Source organism: Anas platyrhynchos, chromosome Z, assembly GCF_047663525.1.
Source record: "Anas platyrhynchos isolate ZD024472 breed Pekin duck chromosome Z, IASCAAS_PekinDuck_T2T, whole genome shotgun sequence".
Classification (NCBI taxonomy): domain Eukaryota; kingdom Metazoa; phylum Chordata; class Aves; order Anseriformes; family Anatidae; genus Anas; species Anas platyrhynchos.
In genome coordinates, this window is record NC_092621.1 from 40,383,672 (window position 1) to 40,404,470 (window position 20,799).

Below are 20,799 nucleotides of genomic sequence, written 5' to 3' on the forward strand. Positions count from 1 at the left end.
ATTGGAAAAGGTGAAGTAATTGAAAGTGTGCTTAGTGATTTCCATGGCAATCAGTGATTAGCATGAGAAGAGTCAGATAGAAGGCAGGAAGTGAGAGATCAGTCCAGCTGCTTATCGTCATTATCCATCATAAAGTTAAAAACATGCATCTTTAATTAAACTTGTGCAGACACGAAACAAAAAGACATCACAGTTCTGTAGTGTCAGGTCAGGTGAGTACATCCATGTGTGTGTGTTTGGCTGTATTGCAGATGATGTGATTTTAAACAGGGAGATTTATCACAGCTGCAAATATATAATTGGAGCTGAGAAAATTTAGTAGCTGATGATGATCTGTTGACCTAATTTCATTCCTTATGGGGATAGCTTTGCTACTGAAAAGCAATATGGCTGTTTCTGAGGTAAAAGGAAACAGGAACCCTACTCTCTGTGCATGAATCCTCCAACACCCCTCCGATATCCCAGATCCTTGCATCCTTCAGCATATGTAAGGTTCTGTTTTGCCTGCAGTTCCTTGCTAACCCATCAATGGGTGTGGCTGACCAGGTATGTTTCTTGCATCTTGGTCAGATTTGCAGCTGTGTATGTTCTTGATAGAACCATACAATCAGAGAATATCCTGAGTTGGAAGGGACCCACAAGGATCATCCTAGATCCAGCCGGGACCACCCAAAACTCAGTCCATGGGTCTGAGAGCATTGTCCAAAGGCTTCTTCAACTCCAGCAGCTTGGTGCCGTGACCACTGCCCTGGGCAGCCTGTCCCAGTGCCCGACCCCCCTCTGGGTGCAGACCCTTTCCCTAACCCCCAGCCTGACCCTCCCCTGTCCCAGCTCCATGCCGTTCCCTCGGGTCCTGTCGCTGTCCCCAGAGAGCAGAGCTCAGCGCCTGCCCCTCCGCTCCCCTCGTGAGGGAGCTGCAGGCCGCCACGAGGCCTCCCCTCAGCCTGCTCTGCTCAGAGCTGAGCAAACCAAAGGGCCTCAGCTGCTCCTCACATGTCTTGCCCTCCAGACCTTTCACCATCTTTGTAGCCCTCCTAATACTTTTATGTCCTTCGTGTACCATGGTGCCCCAAACTGCAGATAGATCAAGGTGAGGCTGCACCAGCACAGGGCAGAGCAGGACAATCCCTTCCCTCACCCAGCTGGCAGTGTTGTGCCTGGTGTTCCCCAGGGTACAGAGTTGGCCCTTTTGTCTGCCAGGGCACGCTGCTGGCTCATGTTCAACCTGCCACCAACCAGAACCCCTAGATCCCTTTTTGTGGGGCTGATCTCCAGCCTCTCTGTAGGTACAACCAGGTTTGCTCCATCCCAGGTACAGAACCTGCCACTTGTTGTTGGAAAACTTCAATTTGTTGGTGATTGCCAAGGCCTCTAATTAGTCAAGATCTCTTTGCAAGGCCTGTCCACCCTGGAGGAAGTCAAGACCTCCTCCTAATTCCATATCACCTGCAAACTTTGATAGTATGTATTTGATCCCTATATGCTAATCATTTATGAAAACACTGAAGAGAACTGGCCCCAGAATGGAGCCCTGGGGAACCCTACTAGTGCCTGTCAGACAGCCTGATGTAGCCCTATGCACTACAACCCTTTCAGCCCAACTCGTTGGCCAGTTGTTCACCCATCTTACTACCTTCTTGTCTCGTTGTATGCTAGACATTTAGTCCTGAATCCTATTGTGAGAAACAGGACTGAAATCTTTGCTGAAATCCAAAAGACTACATTTCGTGACTTCCCGTGCTCAACTAGGTGGGTAACCTTGTCATACAAGGAAATTGCGTTAATTAAACAGGACTTTCCCCTCATAAGCCCATGTTGGGTTTACTGCACTACAATGATTGTATTGTCTTTGAAGTGTTTTTCTGTAACTCCCGGAATAATCTCCATTGTTTTACCAGGCACTGAAGTGTGTCTGATAGGTCAGTATTTACCAGGGTCTTCTTCCTTGCATTTCTCAAAATTTAGCGCAATGTTTGCAAACTTCCCGTGGACTGGGGCCTCTCCAGATTCCCAAGACTATTAAAAAAATAATTAAGAGAGGTCTCACAATGACATCTGCCATCTTCTGTGTACCCTGGGATGAATCCCTTTGGGTCCCACAGAGCTATATGCATCCGTGTGGAGCAGCAAATCCCAAACAAGTTGGGGTTGGCTGGAAGTGTATCATTAACACAGGTGTGATCCTCCAACTTGGGGCTCTGGGGGTTCCAGGGCCCATCATTGGTGTTCTGAGGTGAAGAAGGCATTAAATGTCTGTGCTTTGTCTACGTCCCTATTTGTGAGGTTACAATCCTCATCAAGTAATGGACCAGTGTTATCTCTTTGGTTCTCCTTTTGCTGTTACCATATTTAAAAGAGCTCTCTGTATTGTCATCCACAGTACTGGCCAGCTACAACTCTAACAGAGCCTTGGCCACACAAATTTTCTCCCTTTTGTCCATTTTCCCCCCTTTTTTTTTTCCTATTTTTTTCTACCTTTTTCTTCTTGATTATGGCTTCCCTTTCTACTCTTCCGTTTTGTTTCAAAAAGGTGCTTGACAAGTTAAGGGAGCAGAAGTTTTCTCTCTCCACATACCCTTGCACAAACAAGTTTGAATGTTTTCGGAGAAGATGAAAATCTTACTTCATTGTAGCTTATTGTATCCCACAACAGCTTTATTGTTTTTACTCCAAAATCTTTTCAGTTTGACTGGAAATGCAAACGCTTTCAAAAAGCCTTCATGATGGATAGATTTCATAATTTCTCCTGTCCCAGCAGTTTAGCAGTTCTTGACTTGAATGAATGCAGAAATTAAAAATGCTTCCAGCTGATCCATCTGTGATTGCACCATCTTACAGAGATACTGCAACTACTGTTCTCATTGAGAAATCAGTGAGGACAGTGGGTGTCATCAGAAGTAGTTTCTTGGGGGGTTGAGCGGGGATGGAAACTAAACGACACGAAATATAAATAGTTTAATTCCCTTTCTGTCTTAAAAATTTGGGTTTTCTCAGTCATCAGTCAGTTATAATAGCCCAAGTCTTATGTAACTGTTTTTGTTGTGGTGGTGGTGGTGTTTTTTGTTCTTTTTGTTTTGTGTTGTTTTTAAGAAGAAGAAAGAAAACATAATTGCATTAATGAAGTGGATGGTACATGGTTATCAAATAGGAGATCCATATTTAAAATGCTAACTACTGCCCTGCATATCAAAGCCATCCCTGCACTGAGTGGTATTTAGGAAAAACAAAATGAAAGGGGGGAGGGAGATGTGGGACATCAGTTCTTTGCTATCTGTAGTAGCAATATTAATCACTGCAAACTTACCTGTACATGGGGAAACAGGCAGCTCACCTGTGGGAGGGAGCTGGTGGGAAGTAACACTGGAACTGCTGTGGGTGAGTCCTGTCAAAAAGGAGAGAGAAAGGAAATTGCCTATCTCCATCCCTCTCCTTAATAGTTTCTGTGAGGGGAGCAGAGGTACCAGTTTATTTTCCCTTTAAACTGGAGGGGAAAGGAGGGCAGGAGGAGAAACCAATCGAAAGGTTTTCTGTGTCACACAAAATGTAAGAGTCTCACTACCCCAAAGAAGAGAGCCATCATGCAGTGTGAGAAACCTGCATAACCACTCTAGTTAAGCAGTGAGAGGAGCCAAAGGAATTCCTTGTCAGATTTCCAGCTTGGTCTGTCCATTTGTGAGCACTATAAGGTATTTTATGCTGAGTGTTTATGGGAGTCTGGCAGTGTCAATGAGAAAACCTGCCTTCAGGTCTTCCATAGGATCAGAGTGGCATTAAAAGACTGATTGACACAGAGGCAGATGGCAGAAGTAGAGCCTTCTTTACATCTTCCTGTGTGACAACTAGTCTACAAGATATTTTCCTATGCCCTTTGTTATTTTCTGCACCAGTGAATGGTTATGTTTTGTTTTGTTTCTTTTTTCTCTTTTCTGTAGTGCCAAAGGTGCAATAGCAGTAACAAGGACTGTAGGACTATGTCCCCACTCAGGCAAAAAAGAAAACTGCTTGAATGCGGCATGTGGTAGCTAAATGTGGTAAGCAGTGCTCTCTGGCACAAAACAGGGGTGAGGTTTTTTGTTTGCATTTTGATGAATCGGCACAGGGAGAACAGGATTTCTCCTGTGCTTTTGTGTTTAGCACCTGATTCTCATTCTGAAAAGTCAGGTATTCTGAAAGATCTTGTCAGTGATATTAAAGCAGATTACTAGCAACCAAAAGTAATGAAGAAAAAAAGAAATAAAGCTCTTCTATCTTTCAGCTGTTAATAGTCAGAGGTCCGGCACTTAATAGTTAGTGATTCGATAACGAACATTACTGTGGTGGCGTCTATTCCTGAGGAAGTTTACAATCTATTTATTTCATACTGAAATGAACGTGACTTTGATAAGTATTGTTTAGTGCTTTAATTCAGTATTTTGCAGGTTTCTCTATTTTCCTGTAAAATACAGCCTTTTTTTTTTTTTTTTTTTTTTTTTTTTTTTTACATATGTTAAAAGGATCTTTCTAAGCAAAATATAATAGACATCTGAACTTATTTTAAATAAGCAGGCCTCCTCTGACTGCCTTCTGTGAGCTAATTTTCTTTGGTAACGATGATATTCTGTTTTCAGCATACAGAGTAACACGTTCAACATTTAGAGACTGATTTATCTCTGTACTTTGATACCATCTTAACAGAACATGTTATAGCAGACTTCTGATACATTATAAAGTGCTCTTATAATTTGAATGAATGCAGATATTAACGTAAACACATGACTAGACAGGCCACTGATTTTCATTTAGCCTGTTCCTTCTGTGTTTTCATAGGAAAACTATTTCATTTCTCCTCAAGACTTTATTATCCAGCTGTATGCATTATTAAAATCAGATATATCCCTGACTTTTATGGCAGCTTCTCTTGTGTTGGTTCTGCATAACTCTTGCATACCTCAACTGCTTCATATTTCTGTAAAAACTGTTGGCTTTTTCATTCCTGCAGTTCAAATGCAGGCCTCCATCTGGATGACTTCTTCGTTGACTCCAGATAAGTTATACTGGGATGGGGTTTTGTTTTACTTCATGTATCACTTAGTATCAAGTGAGACACCAACTCCCTCAGATTTGCATTACATTTCTTCAGTCTGCGAGACCCAGGTATCTCAAGTTATCACAAGTGACAATTGAAAAGGGATCCATTAAAATTAGTGGCCACTTTAAAAAGCAAAAGCAAAAACAAAACAAAACACACACACACACACACACAAAAAAAAAAGGATTTCACGATTTCACTGGCACTTCTGTTTCAAACAGTGTTTAAAGGAACATTTCGAGTCCTGTAGGCAGTGTGGCTTAAACAATTGCAAAGAACCAAGTAATCCAACAGCACGTGTAGTATAGCACAATGCATTTTTATATGACATAGCTAATGCTGTCATAGTTATGTGCTCAAAGAAGAAACAGCTAAAGATCACACCTGATAACTGACAAAAACTTCATCTTGAGAAAATAAGCCTTGCAACACATCCTGGAAGCCCTCTTGGATCCAATAGATTACTGCTGGAAGGGATTTAGACACCCCAGTGATCCTCTACTGGGAATATCTCTTTTTGCTGTCTCTGCTTGGCTCCTCTGGTGCGAGTGCCTCCACTGAGGATCTTTCCACTTGCTGAAATGAAAGGACAAAACCACTGTAAAGGATGCAAGTGCCAAGTCATTAGTGTAAAACCTGGAGTTGTAGGCAGGAGGCTACGGATTTAAAAAAAAAAAAAAAAAACTGGAGCTATTATATGTAAACTGCTTTTTTTGCTTTTTTCTACCTTTTTTTTTTTTTTTTTTTTTTTTTTTTAACCTGCAGTGGCTGGTTTCTACGGCATCAGCCCTTCCATGCTGGCAGTACCCAGCTCCAGGAAAAGGCCCAGAAGAGATGGAGCCTTTGGGCTTGTTGCTGAGGTGACAAAAAATTACAATATAGAAAAAAAACTCCGGTGTTCAGATGAATTATACTTTCTTTTTTTCCTTTTGCAGTCTGCAAAACAAACACTCCTACTCTCTGCACTACCTGCAAGCGTCCTTGGCAAGGCATTTTGAGTACTCCACCAACAGATGGAACAGGCACTGACCCTGCCAAATCCTCTGCTTCCTTCAGCCTTGCAAACCCAACAGTGCTGCTGCATTCTCTGAATGAGGCTTTAAACTCCCTTTGTGCCCTTTCCTGGAGACGCCTCAGCAACAGCTTGCTGATGGAAAGATGAAACAGAGGTGAAGCTATTGGCAACATCATGCTGCCAGAAGACACGTAGCCTAGAATGCCTCCTCTGACTGTTTTGTTTGTTTGCTTGTTTGTTTTTCCTGCTGGATAAGTGAGTATGAGCCACAGGCTGGGACTCCGCAGAGTCGCTGTTTGAGAAACTCATTTGGGTGACTAGCAATGCCCAACTCCATCTGCTGATAGGTCTTAGGCAGCGAAGAGCAAGGTAGTGTTGAATTGCCCCACCTGCTATGAGGATCTCATAAGCAGGTAAATTACCACATGAAAGCTGCAGCGGAGCTATTGGGTTCACTTGGGCAGCATGCTGGAGGAGATTGCTCGGGGGAGTAAGGTCTTTTTGGGGCATCTGAAGGTCTGGAAGGAAAGGCCTAGAAAATGGGAAGTCAGAGAATTACAAATGAAATGTCCTTGCTAATTTGCATTAAATGCATTGAAATGTCCTTGCTAATAAGATCAACACAAATGATATTCAGACGGAAATTGCTCATGTCATAGAAGTCCTGCAGATGGAGGTAGCTGAGGAGGAGCAAAGGTTCAGTCTTCTCCAGGCTCCCTATGCTCCCTTACCCACCACTTCCAAGTGCTGGCTATTCTAACCTGCTAAAGACCTCTGAGGTTAAAAATACCAGGGCAGCTGCCATTCTTAATTTAATCTTTCTGCTCCTTCTGTGAGGTTCCTGATCTGTAGGTTTCGTTAGAGATTCCCTTGTATGCCAGTGGGAACAAATATGAAAAACCTCATCTGGGTGTGCCAAGTGCAATATAACCATCTCTGAATTCATGGGCTTCAGTAAATATCCCATTCTGTTCAAGGCTGCTCTGAGAAAAAGCAGCCAAAATACGAAACAAAACAAAACAAAACTAACAAACAAAAAAGGTATTTAATGTAGATAAATTCTTCAATATGATTATAAATAAATGTTTTGTACTCATTGCACACATAGTTCTTCTGACTGTTACACATGAAAAAATATGTTTTATTTTCCATCACTGTAGTCATTAAATGTTCTAGAGTGTTTATGTCATGGTTGGAATGTATAACATAAGCTATAAGACACAAGGTGTTTTCTCAAACTGCCTTTAAACTGTTACAGCCTTTTGGAAAAACACACACTATGGCTTTATTCAGCAGTTCTATGTAAAGAACCATCACCAACTTGGTTGCTTTATCTATGTCCATGTCTCAGAAAAACCAGTCCAAACTGCAGGAATAGTAATTGGTTCACTAGTGAAGGGGAAGAGTTGAAGCAAAATTCTCTACATGGTGTCAAAAAAAAAAAAAAAAAGAAAAAAGGGATAGTAAGTTGAGGGTGACCTTCAAGTAGATCACAGCCCTTTAACATTTCTCCATACTTACAAAACTGCCTACTTCAATGTGTTGCTGCTGAATTCCCCAAATACTACCATATGTGATATTACCCATATGACTGATTAGTGATGATTTTTAATTTTATTCTATCTCAGGTTTTCAGATTTGCGGGGCAGGGGGGCATTTATTCTGTTATGAGGTCTATTGCCTAGTGTTCCAGAGGGCACAGATGTTTTCTTCTATTATACCCTGAAGAGTTTTCTCCTTGCCATCTGTCTATTTAAAGGCCTCTTCATTAGATGATGCTGCATTCTTTATAATTTAAATTAATGAAATATTTATGTATGTACTCCCTCAGGCAAAATAAATGCTTCAAAGCATAGCTAGTGCTATATTGTTCCCTCAGATTGTTGAAATATTAGGAAAGGGACAACCTGTTCCTACAGGTAGGCAGGCTACGATAATTGCAACCCAAGAGAAGTGCACTCTTCTGTTGCAGTATCTGGGATGCTTGCCCCACTGGAATGACAGGCATCATCAGAAAATAAGCTTTGTAGGAATTTTAAGTCAACTTTTTGGGAGCAAAGTCTAACACTTGAAATAGGACGGAGAGGATTCAAGAGATATTTAATCCTGATCAATGAAGAGGTTATCTGTCCGGTGTCAGGATGACTTGAATGTGTTATCATTCCCTGACACGATAAACTAACTTATGAACAAAAATTCCCAAGGAACCTAAGTATTTTTAGTGTAGATTAGTGGCAGACTTGGTAGAGACAAAACAGGGTGAAAATTTATCCATGTGTTTTACAGGAAATCAGAATAAATGATGGTACTGGTGACTCCCGTCCTTGGAAACTAGCTGTGACTCTGCATTTCTGACGTACCTATTTTAGACCAAAGTAAGCAAGAGGATAGGATGTGTAGGAGACTTTATTGATAAAACTGTGTTCTCATTAACTGGGCCAGGATAGTGCAAAGGAAAAGAAGTTACATTGAACATTTCTCATTTCAGAAAAACAAACAAACAACAACAAAAGAAAAATTAAAATGCACTCATTGGTCCAGCACCAGAATTTGGAAACATTTCCAGTTCTGAATGGCACCTCCCTTAACATCAGGAAGCACCTCTGAATCAGTCCGTGCTTTCTAGCAGCAGATACTTCACAAACACTAGACAGAGCTTAATGTTTTTTGACATATAAAAGCTGTAATTCCAAGCTTTCAGACAGCAAAAAGCACTCATTTCTGTCCCTAGTGGATCTTGAGCTATCTGACCTTAAAACCATGTCAAGCTTACACTGGTCTTTTCAGTCTGGGAGAGCTATTTTGCCTTTGGCCGAAGGCTGAACCTAAGATCATTGCAATTTCTAGATCCTGAAAATACATTCAGGCTGACTAGATTAGTACAGCAAGGTAGTAAAAAAAACGTCTGAGCTGCTACTGCCAAGGTTTTTATGTAGGCTAATGGATATATGCATAGAGGTGGAATGTAGACATGCTGAATCCAATTAATGTACTTTACAGAAGGGTGGTTTTTTTTCTGAAAAAAAAAAAAAAAAAAAAAAAGACCTCAACACAATTTCTTCCCGTTTGAAATATCCAGGCCCAGTTAATTAGATGTCTGTGTGAAATCCAGACCAGGCTCTTCCCTGTGAAAGAGATGCTTTACTGGCACTCCCACGCAGTGGCTTATGCCGAATGAGCCTCAAAAGCCATTGATACATGGAATGATGTAAATGCTTGTCTATAAATTGAAATACTGGGGGAAGGGGGGAGCATATACAATGAAAAATCAGTTCAGTGTTAATAGCACTGTTTTTATAACTGAAGTGTCTGAATATTTGAGAATCTGGTTGATTGCATTTTTTACAGATCACCACAATGACTTAGGAAACTGTCACTTAAAACGTTACAATTTAATGTCTAGCAAATTGTACACATCCACCCTTAGACTTACCTCATTTAATAAATTTTGCAGGTTTTTCATGGAACTTGCAACACCGGTGTTTTGGCTAGGTTTTACTTACTACATTTAAATGTGACCTGGTCGGTTTTAAAAGGGCATTTTACACTTGCCCAGGAGATTAATTACATCTAAGTGTGGTTTTACAAAGCTTTAGAAGTGTTTCTACATTTTCAAAAAGAGCAAGAGCAAAACTGTGTTGCCTAAAGTAAGGCTTAATTTCTAAAATAAACAGACCATAATTTCCAGCATTTAAATTGTAAAAATTGAAGGAGAAAAATATTGACATAAATAATTATCCAACCAATAACATGTACAAGCTAGACAGTCCGTGCTTAATGCTAGCACACTAATGCTGTTGTGTTAACAGTAGCATCTCTTCAGGTGCACGAGTAACTTGTGCCCTAGAAGACCCGTCACGATGAGCGGTGAAACAAATGGGGAAAAAATGGAGCTCTGGGAGAAAAATGGATTTATAATACTGCATACTTCTCGGACATAATTTAGCAATCATGAAGACTGCTATTATTAGTCTTTTAAAACTGTAAGACTTTAGCAGAATAAGATAGGTTGGGAGGGACCCCTAGAGCTCAGCCAGCCAAATCTCCCTCTTAAAGGAGGGTAGGGCATATTCAGGTCTTAACTGCTTGATTATTTCGGGATGGAGGACAGAAAGAAGGAAGTCAATCATAACTAAAGTGTTTTACCTAATGCAACCATTCAGGAACGAACAGCTCTGGATGTCTCTCATGCACATTCTGAACCTGCTGCATTGACACCTGGGGCCTCAAGCAGGGCCATATACCAGGGCCGCAGAAAAGAAGGTGCAGAGATCTCCTCCGGGTTTTATTTTTACTTCAAAAGTTATCAGGCTGGAAGATGTCTCCAGGATGAGAAAGGACAACGATAAATAAAAACTATTAGCAATGGAGAAAAAAAAAAAAAAAGAGTAAGTGTTGCAATGTGATAAAAATAGAGGAAAGGGTAGCAGTTGTCTAAACAGCAGAAGTCACACTTTTTTATTTCTTTAATGATATGATATATTTTCCTACTCTCCTCTTCAAAGTTCACACTGGTGGAGTACTGCAGCGTTTTGACTAGGACGTGGAAGCAGAGTTGTGCCTGCCGAGTGGCTGATGTGCGCCACAGGCCCCATGCTACTACCGAGAGCCTGCGAGTTTCTTTGGGGCACGTTTTTGGAAGGCGGTGGAGGGGACTACATCCCAAAGTAACGCCACGCTATCACGGTGACTGTGACAGTGACTATGACACCACGTATGTGCTGCAGCTACTAAAGGCAGCCTGCACCGGGGTGCGCCTCAGCACATCACAGCTGCTCATCGCATTCTCGGGGAAGAGGCAAATTGGCAGTGCTACCAAAATGCACCGATTTAGGACGGAACCACTCTAATTCTGCGTTAGTGGCTAGGCACCTAAAGATGTCTCCCCTCCTTTTTTTTAATGGACAACTTTGATTAGGTATCAGTGCGGCTGCAGCCAAAGCTGCGCGCCCCTTCGGTCGGTGCACTGATCACCGGGGGCACCTTGCTTTGAGCACCACGGCAGCCCAGCCGCTCCCGTGAGGATTTTGGGGAGCAGCACGGAGGCAGACCGGCCACCACAGCTGCACGGAGCGGACAGCACAACTCCTGCGGAGGGACGAGCCGCAGGTACCGCCAGCCGTGCCCGCGGGGCGACGACACCCAGGGACTGGGCACCAGGGGGCCGCCATCTCCGGCCCCTCAGCCGCCTCCCCCCCGGCCCCAGCCCCATCCCCGGCCCCGTCCCGTCATGGCGGCCCGGCCGGGGGCGGCGGCGGGCGCTCTGACGCGGAGGGCGGTGCGGAGCCGGGCAGCGGGAGGGGCCGGGCCGGGCCGGGCCGGGCCGGGCGGTGCTGGCGGCGGCCGGGGGAAGATGGTGGCGGCTCCGGAGGCGGCGGCGGCGGCGGCGGCGGGAGGAGAGGTGCGGGGCGGCGGCGGGGAGGGAAGGGGAGCAGCGCTCCGGGGGTGCAGCTCGGGGACGGGGGGAGCCCCACGGAGCGGCCTCGGCTTTCACCGGCTGCCGGTGCCCGGTGGGGCCCGGCCGCAGGAGGGGGAGGCTGGGGCAGGGCAGGGCAGGGCAGGGCTGGGCAGGGCACGGGGACCGGCGGTGCTGCACCGGGGATGGGGGGGGGGACACAGAAATCCGCCTCCCCGCGGGGCTGGGGGGGTGGCCTGGGCTGCAGAAACCGCAGCATCTCCGTTTATTTATTTATTTTATCTATATATTTGTATAGATATGTATAGATTTTTTTTTTTGGGGGGGGGGGGGTACTGTCGGCAGGGCAGGCGGCGGCACCTGCCTTGGAGCCAGCCGGCGGTGACAAAGAGAGAGTGTGTGTGTGTGTGTCTGTGTGTGTGTGTGTGTGTGTCCAGGTGTTACATCCCGGTGGGGTGAAGGGAGAGAAAAAAAAAAAAAAAGAAGACAAAAAATGACCAAAAAAAAAATTTAAAAAAATCGAGGTGCGTCTGTGCTTGGGCGGCGGGGAGGGGAGGGAGAGCAGCGCTGGGGTTATGTGTGTGCGGGGGGAGAGGAGCTGGTGGCCGTGCCTCTGCGCAGATTTGTGCAGGGAAATTGTGAGTCTCTGCTCAAACAGTGAGGGAGAGCCTGGCTTGCAAGGCAAATGGTGCTGCGGGGCTGCCTCCCGGCAGGCCGGCCTCTCGATGCTCGCAGACGGGCCCTGGGCTTGCGAGATGTGAGGATGCTGGGGAGGTGGGTTGGTGCCTGCAGGTGCTTCGGTGTGTCGGGGAGAGCCACCAGATCTACCCAGTGTAACTCTGCCCGGCTCCTTCAGATGAAGTAATGTTCACAATTCCTTGGCTTAATAATATATACATCAGTATATGAATACCCATCCTCTCAAGCATCCCTTCGTGGTAAGCTAGTGGTTCTGTACCTCTGGGCAACACTAAAAATGCATTCCCTTTTTTTTTTTTTTTTTATATATGTTAAAGGCTGTCTGCATGCGTTCACACAATAGGAAGTAATGCTTCCGAAGGTGCTCCGCGATGCTGGATGTGGTGGCGTGACAGATGCCAGGGTGGAGATCTTGGTATCGTCCGGTGTACCTTTGTGCATGTGGGGCAGGGAGAGCGGGTGTGGGTTTTTGGAAATAAGCCTGAATATTCTCTTTGCTGTATGCAGTTATCAAGGATCCGTAGTGCTTTCGGATCAGGGACTGCTAATTTTGAGGCTAATGTTTGATTTCTCTTATAAACAACACCGATCAGAAGCAAGCGATCAGATGCAGATGGACTTTAACTGAGCAAGGAGCTGGATTCTGACTTCTCCAATATCGTTTTAAGCCACAGCCGTATACGATGTTTGCATTCTTAAGCTTAAAAAACCTGCAGTGTGAGAATTATGTCCATCATTAAAACACAGGTAACTTTCACTTTTTATAAACAATTTCTGTGAATCTGCAGCTGCATGAAAGACAAGTAGGTGTGAAGAACTGGAAGGAAGCTCTTCTTAAGCTTCTTTCTTTGTGTTTTTCATAGGTCAATAAGGGTAGTCATTTGCAGTGTTTTAGTTGTTTGGCTTGAGGGTGTCTCAGTGTGCAGTAGTGTTTATGGCAAACAAAATCAGGAAAATGGAGTAGTAAATCTACCCGGGCAGGTACACCCTAGGTTGGTTTGGGGGTTTTACTGCATCTTCAAAGTAAGTTCAGGGTTAGTATCCACAGCTAATGATCACTTAAAAAAAAATACCAATAAACTTTGGAGTCATCAAGTAAACAAAATAAAGGAAAATCAAACTAAGAGCTCAAACATTCAATGTGTGTCTGTTTGCCTAGACACTTCAAGATTAGGTTCATAATTTTTTCCCTCAGCACACAATTTGATGGCTGTTGATTGTAGCCGTTCTGGGTTTACGCTAAGTTATGAATTAGAAGAATCAGACCTTTTCCACTAAAAACGAAAAAGAAATAGAGGTGGTTCAGATAGTTTAATTCACATTGTCCATAGGCTATGCAGCTTGATTAATTGAGGCTTAACTTTGAACAATATCCTATTACTGGCGGTTTAAGTCAATCATCGATGTTCTGGTAATGCATTTTTAGATATGTTTTTCTCATTTTACAGAAGATGAAGATTCCTACTTAATGAGAGGTCTAGCAGGCGGCCCTCTGCTCATTATTTCTAATAGATTATGTGTAATACATACTGCATAGGGTTAAAGGTTTCTGAAAAACAGATTGATTGGTTTTGCTTCATCGTATTGACTGGTTTGATAAGCCAGCTGCTCAGAGCACTGTGATAGTATTTTTCTGTTTCCACTGCATGACACTGTTTTTCTAAAAAAAAAAAAAAAAAAAAAAGCTGTATGTTTGTTGTTTTACTGAAGGGGCCTATGGAAACATTTTTTTTTGCTGCTTTCACATCTGCGAGTGTAAAGTGGTACCTGTCCTAATTCTGAACAACGCTTCCTATACATATAGGAAGTGAAATGCTGTAGGTGGCAGAGGACTTAGTTCAGGGCACCGCAGTGCTGTAGGGTAAGACCAGACCCTTTCTGTTGGAGAGGGTCCGTCCTGGCATCAGGGCAATATCAGGACATCGGAGGAAATAGGAGTCAAATTTCCAAGGAGACGGTAGGGAGATGCCATTGGGAAAGTGGGGTGCTGCTCTGTTATGTCCATTTTGTCTTCACAGGACTATGTCTACGTAGTCATGTCCTATGTACTGTATGCTACAGGCTGCTTCCTATGCTTTGTTCAGGCTAATTTCAGCCGTTACTGGAAGAATTTTCTGTCTAACAAGACTGTATAAAGAATCGTTTGTTAATAAGCAGTGAGGTTTTGTACATCATAAAAGAAACTAGTGAAAGAAATGGATTACAAGTATGTAAAGCAATAAAAAGTCTAGGTGAGGTAGGCTGTAGTAGGAGCTTCTGTTTTTCCTGTCATCCAGCAAAAGGACGAGATGATCTGGGAAATTTAGACAATGAGTTCAGAATCATTAAAAAAAGAAAAGGGATGTTCTAAATTCTTTTTAGATGAAACAGATAATCCAAGAATATATGACAGTAGGGGGGAAGGGCACATGTCTATGAAATCTTGCTCAAAAGCCAGCAATTATATATATATTTTTTATGAGGAATTCAATAAAAATTAAGCTCTGTAAGTTTAAGAAGACCACCTTATCATACACATAAAGAGTATTTGACAGTTAGGAGTGAGGGACATCATCAGAAATCTGTTGGCAAATGTGACAGATTAGAGCACGTCCCTGGAATGTTTGGCAGAATCCCTTTAATGGTAGTTTCTTTTACCGACTTACTAAACTTTTCTGAACCTCTGTGTCCACGCTTTTTAAGCATCAAGAGCATCCGTGCTGATTTTGGTATTTAAACTTTCGATTGTAAAAGGTGAGCACAGATCAGGAAAACATCAGGGCAGCAGAGCCATGGACTTGGTCATCTGATACCAAGATTAACTGAGCAATTACCCTAAATTCACTCACTGTTACTTTATTTTTTTCCATGCTAGTGATGTATGCAAGGGGAAGAACCACTTTTATGTATATGTGATAGCGGTGCTGGGTTGATACCTAGGAGATGAAGTTTGAGTACCCTGAATTGATCTGGATAAATCATTTTCTTTCTTTGCAGTTATTTTCATTTTTGCACGTAGGAGAGAAGGTTTCTGATTGTTCGCTTTTGGTGGTCGTTCAGAACTTTTGTTCCAACAAAAAACATTTTGCTCACAGAGCAGTGGATATTGGGGTGAGCAGGAATTTAGGGACTGGGTAATATAAAGTGTTTTTAAATGAGGCAGAAGAAAAAAAAATCAGGACATAATTGAAAATTGAAAGCATACATGAACGTGGTTTTGCTTTCTAACATGCTTAGGTTTTATTTACCATTTTTTGTTTAATTCATTCTGATATGAGAGCTGCAATTCTTGATGATAGTTTTACTGTTACTGTGCATTTGTATAATGCATATTCTGATGGGATTTTGATCATGTTTGGGTGCTTCTGTAGTCTTAAATATAGATCTTAGACCAAATAAATATAAATGAGAAATGTATTTTCCAAGAACAAACTGACAGTAATATATAAAAAAACATCCGGACACTGGTACAGGAGGAAGTGGAGGTTAGAAGTTCTTGTTCTAGGTCTTCCCTAGGCTGATATAAAAACAAGGTTTTAGGTAACAGGCTTTAAATCCAGAGTTTTGGGAGGGCAGTTGCTGCCTCTGTTCCTGGAGGGGCAAGTTGGCCCGTTCTGCGGGACGTGCGTGGGGAGCTGTGGGGTTTTTATTTTCTCTTAACAGCTTTCTCACACCAGCTCTTTTATGATCCCAGGAATAATTTAAGTTGGAAAGGATCCCCGAACGCCATCTGATCTACACCCTGCTCAAAACTGGGTGACTGAGGCAGAAGTTGTGCATGCGATGCATATACCCGGCTTGGCTCCCTCGCCTCCCAAATTACGAAACCGAGGTACCGCTTCTCGGGGGTCTCCAAAAAGCGATGCTGTGCGCACGGTTCTGCTGGGCAGGTCCCTTGTACCGTGGTCACTCCATCCAGCCTGAAACACAGCTGTATGATCTTAACCAGTGACCTGGCAGTTGTCTGCTTTTTTTTTTTTTTTTTTTTTTTATTGGATTTTTAAGACAATAAAAAAGAGAGAAAATCAACCCCCAGAAATACAGAAATTGTTTTTGTGTCAAATTATGTTGCAGCAGTTTCACAATTTGATCGCCGTTTTTAAAAAACTAAAGATTTACTAAGCAGCTTTCCTCCTGATTGCATGTTGTGCGGTTACCTTTTAGCTGATGAAGAAAATCTCCCCTAATAATTTTGTGGTGACCTGACAGAAATGCAAATGTTCTATGTTAAATAAAAGATGTTATGTGAAGCCAGTCCGGAGCTCTGTAACTTCGGTACATTTCAGTGGGCATTTTAAATACCCTTTCCATGTGCTTTATTTGTATTTTTGATATCCTCAGCTGTAGTGCCTTTTGTCTGGGAGTGATAAATAGGGGTGAGCTCAGGGTTCTGCTCTCGCTCAAGAATTATCTGGCCTTGCTGATAAATGATTAATGTAATCCACTTACTGGATTGCCATGACATCATTCAGATTTTGGCATGCTTAATTTTATTTCATAACAACATAACAATGAGCAAATCCCAAAGTCCTTGAAAGCTTCTTCCTGCAGGAACGCGCTCCCATGGCGAGGGCAGCGGGAGAGGTAACGGAGCTGCTCTGCTCCTAGCAGTGACCTGGGCATCGCTGGAGGGGGCTGCTCTGCCCTTAGCACTCATGTTTCTGCCTGAATGTTAACACCTGGACTTCCTAGAGTTCAGCCTTCTTGCTGATGACAATTAGTCTGATCGATTCAGCCCTGTTTCAAAGTCTTGCAGGAGCCATGCAGTTTTCTCCCGCTGCATTTCGAGTGCGGCACCCATTGGGCTGTGATGGTTTTGGCATCAGCAGTTTCACTTGTAGGTGAAGTTGACACGTGAGTCCACTCTTCTCTCTTTATTCACCAGGAGGGTACACTCTGTTAATTAGCTTAATGCACGCTCGGATGTCTTTTTATTTCTTCATTTAAGAAAACTATAAAGACTGAATGACTGAATTTCAAGTTAGGCCAAGCTGGTTCTGAACGTAAATTTAGATGTAATTAAGGCTACAGAAAACACATCTGTGTTTCAGCAGTTACACACATTTAACAGTTTGGTGTACAATTCATCAAAACATGTTCTGGATACACTTCCAACTACTTTATTAAAAAGAACTATTATTTCTAGTTAGATGCTGATCTCATTATTTCTGGTCAATGGTTCGCAGCCATTGACCTATCTCAGTATCTTGAATATAAAATTTATGTCTCATGGAAATCTAAATAAGTGAGCTACAAAGCAGGATAATTAAAAAAATATTGTGATGTATATTGGCTGCATGTATCACTGCTTACATTAGATCAAAAAGTCTCATAAACGTGTGAGGTTACTCTGTGGTTTACCCCAGTAGCATGGAACATCACCTCGTGTCCTCTGGTGCATTGGTTATGAAGCCCCCAGGGATCTAGTCGTTAGTTGTCCTTTACCAGCAAATTCCAAAATGTTTCTTAGATGAGATCAGCATAGCCACTGGTAGGATGAATTATCCCCTGGTAGTCCATACAAGAATTTTGAACTGAATGGCAACGTGGAATTACAGTTGAATGAAAACTATATAATAAAAGCAAAACCATAGCTTTTATGCAGTTAGTATAGTAAATTTTCAAATAAGTAATAGGTTCTTTACTTCAAAAATGTTACCTTTTGGTGATTTCTCAGAAATTAAAATTCCAGTGGAGAGTGTATTTCTGTGTGGAACACAGGCAGTTTTGGGATCTGGCATTTTTTGTATGCAGACTTGTGTTCTGTTGAACATAGTTTTTCTTCAGCATCTCTAACTATGAAGATAATGACTTCTGAGGTAAAGGCACAAAGATTATATACATGTATATAGATATTTTTTTGCGGCATGTAACTAGGTTGAAACCCAAGCAGGTCAAACTCAATTTTGATCGTCAGCGATCTGCATATTTGTCTCTTAATTGTCATTTTTTAAACATCAGTCTCCACAGTCTTCATGGTGCAGGTTTATAAGCATTCAATAGGTACCCTCCAGGTTACCTAATAGCACAAACACTATTAAAGTAAGACTTCCCTTTTTTAGTAAGAAAAAAACACTTGAAAAAGGAAGACTTTTTCAGCTTCCTGCCCAAGAGCCATGACATTGTAGAAAAAGTTATTTGGGGACCACTAGACATTCAAAACACTTAAGGATTTGTGCTGGTTTTGTGGCTTGGTGGTTTTCTGTTTTGTTTTATTTTGAAGGTGTGTTACACCTGAAATCAGGGGGCTAAATTACAAGGAAAGAAGAATTGAGGGTTGCACTGGGTAATTCAGATTTTTTTTTGTGTTACAAGGAAGATGAAGATATTTTTTGTTAAGATACCTTCAAAGTCAGTCTGAAGGTTTAGTAGTCACATGAATAGCAAAGAAATAATGGCAATACACGAAAAAAAAGTTACTCTTTTTAAAATAATACTCTGTCACTGTTATTAAGGGTTAGAGTATTTAAAAAATCAGACAGACACCCCTGAAAGATTGGCCTCTTCCAACTAGATGCATGTAAGCTGTCACTTTATTTATCCCACTTGTTGAAGACTTTACCTCTCTCAGATGCTTAACACGAGTCCTGCTGCGCTATGGCCTTCTGCATACCTAGCACTGTTATTAAGGCATAGGAGCAGACAAGCCACAGCTTTTCTGTGTTGGGTTTTAGGCTGTGTTAGGGTGCTGAGCAGTGGGCATATCTGATGATCCAGATAAAACTCACAGTTCTAATGGTTCTGAGTAAGGATCCAACAAAACCTGCAAAGCCTTTGTGTGGATATCATTGGTCTTTACCTGGTATCTGTGAGGGACAATCGCAGAAAGAAAAGACATTTGTAAATATGTCATTGGATTTCCAAGTCAGTATGAAGTAGTACACTGTAATTGTCATTATTCATACGTAGTTTGAACAGTTTGGAAGACTTGCTTGAAACACTAATGGGTTTTAGGATGGGGACTCTGCTTGTAGAGAAGAGGATGAATATAAAACTGAGATTTATGGCTGCAGTTTCACTAGAAGCCAGTGTGGAGGCCACTTGCTGGTGTCCCCAAATGTGCCACAGGGAGACACATGTTGTGTCTTGGAAGCGGGGTCAGACAGTGTGGTCTGTCTTGAGGCAGTATCTTAAAGGTGAGGTGGAAAGTAGAGCAGCATGAGGATAAGAGAAAGAACATGGGGAAGGGAGGAGTCTAGTTAATTTTATTTTTTCTGTAGGAGGAGAAATTGGGATGCTGAAAGTGCGGAGAAGTACCAGTAGCCACCTGTTCAGTCAGTCCGAGGGAAGTGTGTGTTAGGTTGGTGGCAGGGAAGAGATTATTTAGAAAAAATCAAACTTCTCTGAAACTTTCAGTTGTGTGTGATTCTGTCTTTGCTGGGGTAAAACTAAGCCTTTCCAAAGCCTTGCAAATACTGCAGCAGTACAGCTTTGTAAATGGTTTCGGGACCAACACCAGAATTTACCATTAGTTTTGACTGAAGTAATTGGAGTAGTGATTATGCTCAGGTAAGTAAGTAATTATCAGCACAGGATTTTCAGTGTTGGCACCTGTCATTGCTCTTTAAAAATTACATTCTGTTTGGAGGGGAGGAACGAGGAAGGGAAGTGACTTTGTGTAAGTGCAACATCCATCTGGTGTGTTTTGATGACACAGCATGTCAGTGAGTTGAGTTATCTCATATTTGCTGTGACGTTTGCCAGTGCTAAATACATAATGAGGACTTGGCATACAGTATAAAAGGGACCTGCTATTTTACTTGAATTTTATATATTCAGACTTACATTATTTCTGAAGCCTGTTCATTCTTTTGCTCTTGTTTATTAACTGAATCCTTTGAAGTCAGCCTAAGATCCCATGACCTCAGCCCTTTAAGAACAAGATTTATGAAGTATGAACTTTCTTTTACTGAGAGGGAAAATTCCCCTAAAGATCTCCACCATGATTTTATTGTAAAAAAGTAAGTCTGCCATCTGAAGCCCCGTCAAAAGGGAAAAAGGATGGATTGCACATTAATGGTTGAGGATGGAAATCTGGAACCCATTTTTGCTGAGGAGAGACTAAAACCTGTGAAGTTTTGTCATCTTCTTCTGTTGCTGAAGAGCGGCTGAAGGTATTGCTTTCCCCACAGGCAGTGGTTTCTGAATTCTCTTTTAATTACTCCCAGATCTGTTCTTGTAGGTGTTCATATCTTACCAGGCACGGACCCAGAGAACTGATGAAGTTTTTGACACTGTCACTTGTGAGGAAGCATTTGAGTGCCAGGAGCAAAAATGGAGTGAAAAAAACACTGATTTCAGCCTGCTTTTTATGAGATGTCAGTGGTATTGTTGCAAGTTTTTGCATCTGGGGATTCAGGGTGGTAGCAGTGCTTCTGTTTGCATTTCTAGAATTATCTTTATGATCATCATTCTTTCAGTCTCAGCCCCAGATACCTGAGAGGAAACCTTCTGCTGTGGTAGTTACTTTTTTTTTTTTCCTTTTCCAAAGTGAAGTATGTGAAAATTGAATTTCTCCTGGCAAGAGCTAATAGCATTGTCATCCTTCTGGTTCATCTCCACGTGTCGCATGCTTGTGACAAAGTCTGGAAGGTAATCTCACATATGCCAGATGTAGAATTA

General features: G+C 42.3%; 1 protein-coding gene across 4 annotated transcripts in view; it reads left to right on the plus strand.

Annotated features, from left to right (window-relative positions):
• Positions 1–10,823: 10,823 nt before the first annotated feature.
• The window catches only part of APBA1 (amyloid beta precursor protein binding family A member 1), an 89,423-nt gene continuing 79,447 nt past the window's right edge, over positions 10,824–20,799 (plus strand). For 3 of the 4 annotated variants that reach the window (XM_038170558.2, XM_038170560.2, XM_038170561.2), the window contains exon 1: positions 11,354–11,484. The gene's annotated coding sequence lies outside the window, so the exon portion shown is untranslated. Of the gene's footprint in view, positions 11,193–11,353; positions 11,485–20,799 lie in introns of those variants that run through there. The other variant, XM_038170559.2, reaches the window with a different exon arrangement.